The following is an 8,698-nucleotide window of genomic DNA, read 5'->3' on the forward strand; positions in this document are numbered from 1 at the left end:
TTATGGTCCGATCACCCTGTGAGGTTACTTTCCATCTCTGGGCTTGTCAGTTTTACCCCCTTTTTGTCCACATAACACTTTACATGGACTCTTCAAATCGAAGTTAAAAACTCTATTAAATATCAATCTGATTATTGCCCTTAAGTTTGAACCTAAACACAAAAATATAGCATTTTCTTTCAAGAGCTTTTAATGGAAAATAGGAGTATTTCAGTATCAAGACAGAATAGAGAGATGCACTAAATAAATCAATGACAGTGGAGGCCCAGGACCTGGAGCCTGGGCTGAGGTGGAGCTACAGTGTGAAGCGGTGAGGTGCTCAGACACAAGAAGGAATCCACCAGAGACGAGAGTCCAGTAGCTGGAAAATGGAAAGCAAAGCTACAGTTTATAGGTCGAACAGGAAAGCAAGTCATAACCATCCCTTGTTTATTGGACAAAATTATATTATCTTCATTGATTATTACATTTGCTAGACTTCGCTCTGCGGTGTTGGAGTGACTGTTGAGTGTATGTGGAGGCCATTAACCACAGGTGGGAATACGGAGTGGGCAGGTTTAAGGGACCTGGTTTTAGACCAGTAATTATTATTTTCTCTTTGTGGGGCATTATTCTACAGACCACACCCCTTAAAGGTGGCCCTGGTTTTACACTTCTGTTTATTAATATGGGGGTGGAGGGGAGAGAAACAGTGCTGGTAACTTTGACCTTGTTCTCTAAAATCATGGATTTTCAGGAACCTTGCCAGTTGAACTTAATTAGTGAGAATGGAATGACCTACTCTTGGCCTGAAGGATCTCAGTCATGCATGTACCTTTGACACAGAACCCAGGTTTCTACTTTCCAAGGAAACAGGACTTCAGGCCGCTTCTCAGATAGGCCGGATATAGAATCGCTTCATAAAGCCAGGCTTTGAGCCTATAAAAGAACTGCTCATTTAAATTTGACCTACACTGGCCCACCCCCTCTCCCAGGGCTGGATCCTGGGTGTTGGAATCGGGAACCTCTGAAAGGCCTTTCTCAGGGCGCGTTCACCCCTCCATGAAGGGTCCACGGCCAGATGTATGTGGGGTGGGGGTGGATGTGACAAGTCAAGGAGGAGCACATAGCGCCAGGATGCAACAACTGTCTTAAAGGCCAACCTCGCCGCGTCCTCACTTCTCACGGCCACCTCCTAAGCTCACAGGGGAGGAGACAGGCGCCTGCACCACGTGGCTCAAGTCGTTAGGTCAGGAACTGTCAGAAAAAACCCAGCTCCGCAGTTTGGACTCCAAGGCCTGTGCTCACTTCAAACATGTCCCACAAAAGGGGCCACCGCCACCCACCGCATCTTCAACCACTGACTGACGGAAGCCCCGCTGGCTGTCCCCAGGGCACGCCTAAAAGCCTTTAGGACGGGAGACTAAAGCACAGTCCAGGAGAAAAGGAGACCAAGCGGGCATTGAAATGCAACTTGTATGTGGACCAATCCCAAGATTGTTAAAAAGAGGAAGGGCGGGTTTATGCAAAACGCTGAGCAGTGAGCACATAGGAAAAGCAGTATTCTATTTACTATTTTATTTACTGTTTCCAACAATCTTATTTTGAAGTAAGAATAATAAAAAATTAAGTTTTAGAAATATTACATATTGAAAAACAATCTAATCATTATGGCATAAAAGCAACCACAAATGTAAAAGCTGCAGCCAATGGTAAGTCTGGCGGAGAGCCAGTGGCAGCGTTACTGATTTTTGGCCTTTTGGCTAAGACCAAGTGTAGTGTCTGTTATCAGTTTAATATCTGATATGTCCTCTGAGGACAATGTGTTAAATGGATTTTTGGGGCTTAGAAAATGGAATAGCAGCTTGCTTTGTCCACTCCAGCACTTCCTGGAACGGTACACCCCCTTTGGGGGGCAGGATTTTGATGGTTCAAACTAAGATTCAATCTACACTACTAGAGTAGTCAACCTACACTGCTAGAATGGTGGAAAGCAAAGTCAAACCTAGTCCTAAAGGCCTGAAACCAACAAGAAACTTACCCTTGATGATTTCCAATCAAGGGCGGAGGGCCTTGTGGGGGACAACCATCCCACGTGAGACCAGTAATTCTTCACCTCGGCTGCACATTAGAACGAAAGCTCCCAAAGCCCAGGCCACACCCAGATTAACGAAGCCCGGAGCTGTCAGGTGGCTCCAGTGTGCGGGGAAGGTTGAGAACCACTACCCGGACCGCTGGGTTTAAAGAATTGGTTGGATTTTCCTTAAATTTCTTCTTTAAGCACAGTGGTATACAATATTATATTAGTTTCAGGTGTGCACCATAGTGATTAGGCATTTATATAATTAACGAGTGATCACTCTAATAAGTCTAGTACTGATCTGACACCATACATAGTTACTAGAATGTTACGAACTATATTCCCTATGTTGTACTCTACATCCCATGACTATTTTTATAACTGCCAGTTTGTACTTCTTAATCCCTTCACCTTTCCAGGAATTCAGAATCTGTTGGGTTCTGGGTAGAGCTCCTACATGCAGAAGGCAGTAGGAGGGTGTTAGGAATGACTTGTTAGGAATACAGTTTCAGTGCTGATTTGAAAATTGTTTACTTTTTACAAATTGGAGTGGATTTGCAGTTCTAATTGTAATAGTCCTCTTGTTGATTTATTCAACACATGGTACACCTAACCATGTAAAAGGTGTTTCAGGCACCAGGGATTCAGCACAAAACAAGTCATAACAGGAAAGGAAAATCTCTTTCCTGTTATAGTTTACATTCTAGAGGAGGAAACAGACAACAAATAAATATATACTATAAACCCTGGAAGGTATAGATACTTCGAAGAATATTTGCACTGAATTTTTTTTTTCTTTCATTAAGAAATTTGTAGGATTGCCCTAACCGGTTTGGCTCAGTGGATAGAGCGTCGGCCTGTGGACTAAAGGATCCCAGGTTTGATTCTGGTCAAGGGCATGCACCTTGGTTGCAAGCACATCCCCAGTGGGGGGTGTGCAGGAGGCAGCTGATCGATGTTTCTATCTCATCGATGTTTCTAACTCTCTGTCCCTCTCCCTTCCTCTCTGAAAAAAAAAAAATCAATAAAATACCTTTTTAAAAGAAATGTGGAGGATATGTTGAGGCTCCCACTGATAAGGCTGTGCACCCTGTGGTGGTTTCACAGGAACATTTAGCCTCGTTTACCTTAATTGGTTCGTGGTGTCTGCATAGGGTCGAGTCAAAAAGGATGACTGTAGAGGAAATGAGGGATCGGCTGTGGCCAGCTTCCCACTGCCTGGAAGAGCATCCTGGCCCCGGCCGTGGGCCTGCGAGGCTTGTGGATGTGTGAAGAAGCAGCCTTGGGCACTGATACTCTGCATCCAGCTCCTGGGTACTCAGAGCTCCAAAGCCTGTCTGACCCCAGGGTGAGACTCCCCTGTAAGGACTCTACGGCCCATCCTGTGCCAGCTAGGACCTGTGCCTTGGCACCTACCTCATCCCTCTGCCTATCCTGGCTCCACACTTGGCTCCTGCCCAGCTGTGGTCAGCCCTGACCAGTCTGTGGCTTTGTCCCACTGCCCCTGGGGGTGATTCAGCCCACATGGCCCACCCACGCCAGCCCTGCCTGAGGCTTCCAGCCTCCGCCCTGGGAGTTGGGCTCATCAGGATTCCTGGCTTTGACCTCTGAGGGCTGTCCTTGCCCTTGTCCTAAACTCTCTCACCTCACACTCCTAGACCCTTCCTGCCTTACCAGGTAAGCCGGACTGCTTAACCCTCATGCTTTCATCTCCTCAGTACACAGTACGAGTGTCCGCCTCATCGGAGTGACAATGCGGCGAAATCCCTGGAACAGGCGCGGCTGATAGTGAGCCTCGGTGATCGTGGTTATTATGTATGTGTTGCAGCTTTGCTCCCGAGCCCAAACATGAGTGGTTCATATGCGTTTGTCGGGCTTCCGAAAGGCAGGAAGGCAAATAAAGGTCGGCTGCCACTGCAGAGATGCTCCTCGCCAGAGCCCTGCTTTTGCCAGGCCGGTCCCTGGGACCCCGGTGGCAGGAACCCTGTCAGCTTTGCCCGGTGGCAGGACAGGAGAGTCCATTAGGCAAAGATGTCATCAGAGCCCGGCGGCGGCAGGCACATGCAGAATATTCATTTATTGCGAGAAGCCCTTGAGAGCCTTTAAAGCAGGAAAAAGCCGTGTGTGTGCAGAGAGGAACCTTCTTTGGGGAAAACTTGCCCTTTATTGCTTCTCGCTCTGCTCCCAGTGCCTTGGAATTTTAATTGTGCTGTCCTGTGAGCATGACGTCATTGGGAGTCCAGAGGCTTCCTTAGCAGGGCTTGTCTTCACTTAGTTCCTCTCTGTAACCTGCGAGCCCTGCTTGGCTCTGGGAGTGCAGAGAGAGTGCACAGTCCCTGCTGCGCCACAGGCAGGACCCAGGACCCCAACCTGAAGGCTGAGAGCCGGGCAGCCCCTAGTGGTCGTTCACCAGAAGGACTCATGGGGCTCAGCACGAAGTCCTCATGGCTGACATTTACTGCAGTGATATGGGGGAGAAGCAGCCGAGTCTTCACAGAGACGGACTCAGGCTGGAGGAATCCACTCGCAGGCCTCCTCATGCTCTCTCCTTCACGAGTTTCTAGTTCTATTTAATTTTGATTAAATTTAGATATAAATAGCTGCATATGGCTAGAGGCTACCATATTGTGTAACATAGCATAGGATCTGGTGGACTGCGTATAGGGGGTGAAATGGTTGTGCAGGGCCATGGCAGAAAGAGTAAACTGAGTCCATGGGCACAGGGTATCAAGAGGAAGGAAAGACATGAAGAAAAGAGGAAAATTAAGGACGAGAGACCTTTGTAGTCTCAGATGTACCCACTCGTGCACATCTGTAGGTGGATAATATTTAGACATGTAGCTATTTTCAAATTGGTTTATTTCTTTTTGACCAATATTGTATCTTATTGTCACCATCCTATATAATAAAACCCTAATATGCGAATTGACCGAACGGTGGAATGACTGGTCGCTATGATGCTCACTGACCACCAGGGGGCAGATGCTCAATGCAGGAGCTTCCCCAAGGATGTCCGACTGACAGCTTAGCGGGCTCCTTGAGGGCTCTGGGACTGTGAGATGGCACAGGCCGGGCTGAGGGTGCCCCCTGCCCAAGTGCATGAATTTTGTGTACTGAGCCTCTAGTTTATATACTGTGAAAGACAATTGGAATGAGTACAGGCTTTGGAGAATTCAGACTTCAGTTGAAATCTCGTCTTTATACCTTACTAGCTATGTTACTGTAGTGTTGTTTTTTAAATAGTATCACCAATTTTCTATAGTAAGTGAGAATAAAAAAGAATTTGACATAGTGCAGTGAACATTGTTCCTATATTTTAAACTTTAAAATATTAGAGATCTTAAATACTTTCAAAGTTTTAGTACTTAGTAAATCTTTATTTGCTTTTGTTCCTTGATATTATTCCTGAGTTTCTCAGTTTTATACTTTAAAAGCCTAGAAAATATCTAATAAAATGTCTGGCAGATTTAAATATCTCTTTGGTTTTCTGGTTGGCTGAGTTTTTCTAGCTTCCATTCCTGAAAGAAGATTTTTGTTTTTCCTCTGTATGTTTTGGTTTTTATAAGCTCTGCTCTCCCCATTAGGAATCTCTCAAGCAAGAAGACTTTGCCTCTTTGAGGCACAAAAACAGCAGCAGAAATAGTAACAAGAACAAGTTACTAAGTATCAATAATGTATCTCCTGGTATGCCTGGAACACGTACACAGTTACAACAGGCCAAATCTGCAGGAGAGAGTGTGTGTTGCATGACAGTCCAGGAAAAGGAATGAAATGAAGAAGAACAAGAATGTTCACATATTGTAACAGAACAAAAGACTATAGGTGCAAGTGTGTGCAAGGGAGGGACAGGCCCAGGAAGGTCCCCTTCCCACTGACAGCGTGGAACATTCCCACTGGTCACGTGACGTGCTGCCTGAGAAAGTGCTGATACCTCTGCTGTGCGGCACAGGTGCTGGCGTTGCCGTTGTCCTGTTTAAAGCCTCGGTGTGTGTTTCATTTCCGGTAGGAGTTCCAGAGCCTCACTGTGAAAACTGGAAAGTCTTATGCATTGAATTCCTAGAGAGAGTGGTGTTTGCTTATTCAAAAAGGTTTTACGTGCAATTAGATCCTTGTAGTGAAAGAGTGAATTTTTGAGGTTATCTTTTTTCAGTCACTAGAATACTCATTAGGAAATGCTACTATTAGATTATGCTGGGTCTAATCTTTCATAAACACCCTTATTTTTCTATATTATTATTGCAAAGGCAGTGTTTTTACATGAGATCTCAGAAAGCAAGCACACTTCAGCCTTTGTTTAAATCTTTCCTGTTTCCAAAGTAAATAAATTGGAAAAATTAGATCAAGTTATCAATGATTTGTTCTTAAATGTTTTGTTTTTGTTTTTGCAATAGTGCTTGGGCCTATCTTTATCTGCCTACAGTTAAGTGAATTAAGTAGCATGCTGTACATTTGATAAAAGAGTTCTTAGCTAAGTTGGTTTTTTCCAGCCTTCATTCATGTGTTGATCTGTTCATTCATGAACTGCGAGGTGTGGGTCACTCTGGGGAAGTGGCCAGGGACCCATCTGCAAGGGTGGGTGCACTGCCCACACCAGACAAAGGAGCTGCTCCAAGCACCGAGGGCAGCGCTGCTCTGACGTGGCTCCCCGCCTTCCAGGGCATCGCGCTGCTTTCTGCGGCACCTCAGGCTGCTCACTCTTCACTGGGAAGCTTAACACTGTGACTTCTTGTCCCGGCTGGTGTAGGTCAGCGGTAGACCATCGGCCTACCCACCAAAGGTTCCCAGATTTGATTCCCGGTCAAGGGCACTTGCCTGGATTGCAGGTTCATTCCCTGGTCCGGGGCATGCGTGGGAGGCAACCAGTCAGTGAGCCTCTTCTGTGCTCTGCAATCAAGATACGTGCCCTGACTGGGAATCTAACCCACAACCTTTTTGGTGTACAGAATGGCGCTCCAATCAACTGAGCCACCCAGCCAGAGTGAGAAGCCCTCTCCACAATGCCTGCGCGCAGATCCTCAGTCCCTCTGACATGTTAGAGGTCATGAATGCTTATTGGAAGAATAAAAAGGAAGGAGGAAAGCTAGAAAGAACCTCTGGATTGTACTAGTGGTTATGAAATGTTCTCTGGAGCCCTGAAGGGTCTCAGGGTTGGTGGGTAGGAGAGAGGCTAGGTAGGGGGGATTCCTTCCCCTGCCTCCCTGCCTCCATCTCTGCTTCAACCAAAGTAGCTCTGTTTTTAAATTTTTCATATATTGGTGAACAGAGCAAGGTTTTGTTGAAAAGAAGGGGAAAGCTGATACTAAAAATAAATTTGAAAACCACAGCGATGATTTGCCTTTATGAAACCCCTATATGCATTTCTGCTCTTCCTGCTTTAGAATGAAGTGGGAACTTAAAGAACTTGAGAAATTAAGCCAAGTGAGCTAAGTTGGAAAATGAATCCATGAGGAAATATTGGAGATTTCCTAATCCGTTGGGTAGCACCGTGTAGTAGGGCCTTGGGGCTGCTTGCCTGTTGTAAGCACCTGGAAGGCTGTCATGGGAGAGATGCTGAGTAGCTGGCATCTGTCTCCACAGAGGACCCAGTGAGAAGCTGGAGATTAAACTGAAGAAGTTGAGAGATTTCCTCCGAATTTACTGAGGAGAGGGCTCATATTTCCAAAACGGAGTCTCCAGAACATTCCCTTCCTGGGGGTCCGAGACTGCCTGCCTCAGAGCCCGCGGAGGCTGGACCCTCTGGGAAGTCCCCCAGCGTTAGTGTCACGGGAGAAGGGTGTGCACTAGAACCCTCATAAAAGCAAGTGCTTCTAAATGCAGGCGCTGTTAGACTTGTTGCCTATTCGGGTTGTGGAATTCATCTCTAAGAACTTGCTCAATAATGTGAAATTAATGTAACTTCACGCAGTGTTCATGTATAGCACATCATAAAGACCACTATGTGCAGAGCAGTTCTCATAACATTGCTTATTGAAGAGTGAGAATTTATCCGCTCTTTTTTTCTCAGATTCTCTAAGAGAAAAACTGACCCGTTGCCCTCCTGTAGAGATGTGGATGTTTATAAAATCTCATGAATAAATTTTACTGTCTTGGCCACAGTTTTCCCCCCACACCTTTAGGAAATAGTATTTTGTGTAGCTCTCATTGGCAAACATATTCAGTCAGCAGTTATCAAACTGTGTTTGTGCAGACTCCATTGCCTTACACAAGTGGGTTGTGGGTCAGATATCACGTGTATGGCTGGTACTTAAAGCACATAACGTCATAAGCCTCTGAAAAGTCCTAGAGGATAGAAACCTGTGTGTGTTTAACAAATTATTTCCCAACAGTATTTAACCATTCCTTCTGCAGAATAGCTGTTGCCAAGTCAGGAAACATTGGATAGACATTGGCCTTCAAATAGTTTTAATGTGGACAGAGAGCATCATTTATTTATCATTTCCATTGGAGAAGCTAGCAAAACAGGAAATAATTATATATGTACCGAAAGCCCTTTGAAGTGAAACACACACACACACACACACACACAGTTATTTTGAATGTTTCACAAATTGTGAAGAAGCTCGGGTGAAACCAGAAGCATGAAAGAATAGGAAATGTGAAGCTCAGGTCAGCACTGTGGGGACTGCCTGAGGGGCTGCT

At 45.6% G+C, this 8,698-nt stretch overlaps 1 protein-coding gene across 1 annotated transcript in view; it reads left to right on the forward strand.

The window, feature by feature from the left end:
- The window catches only part of DOCK3 (dedicator of cytokinesis 3), a 160,642-nt gene that overhangs the window by 61,302 nt on the left and 90,642 nt on the right, over positions 1-8,698 (forward strand). The window lies entirely within an intron of this gene.

Source organism: Myotis davidii, unplaced genomic scaffold (genome assembly GCF_000327345.1).
Source record: "Myotis davidii unplaced genomic scaffold, ASM32734v1 scaffold663, whole genome shotgun sequence".
Taxonomy (NCBI): domain Eukaryota; kingdom Metazoa; phylum Chordata; class Mammalia; order Chiroptera; family Vespertilionidae; genus Myotis; species Myotis davidii.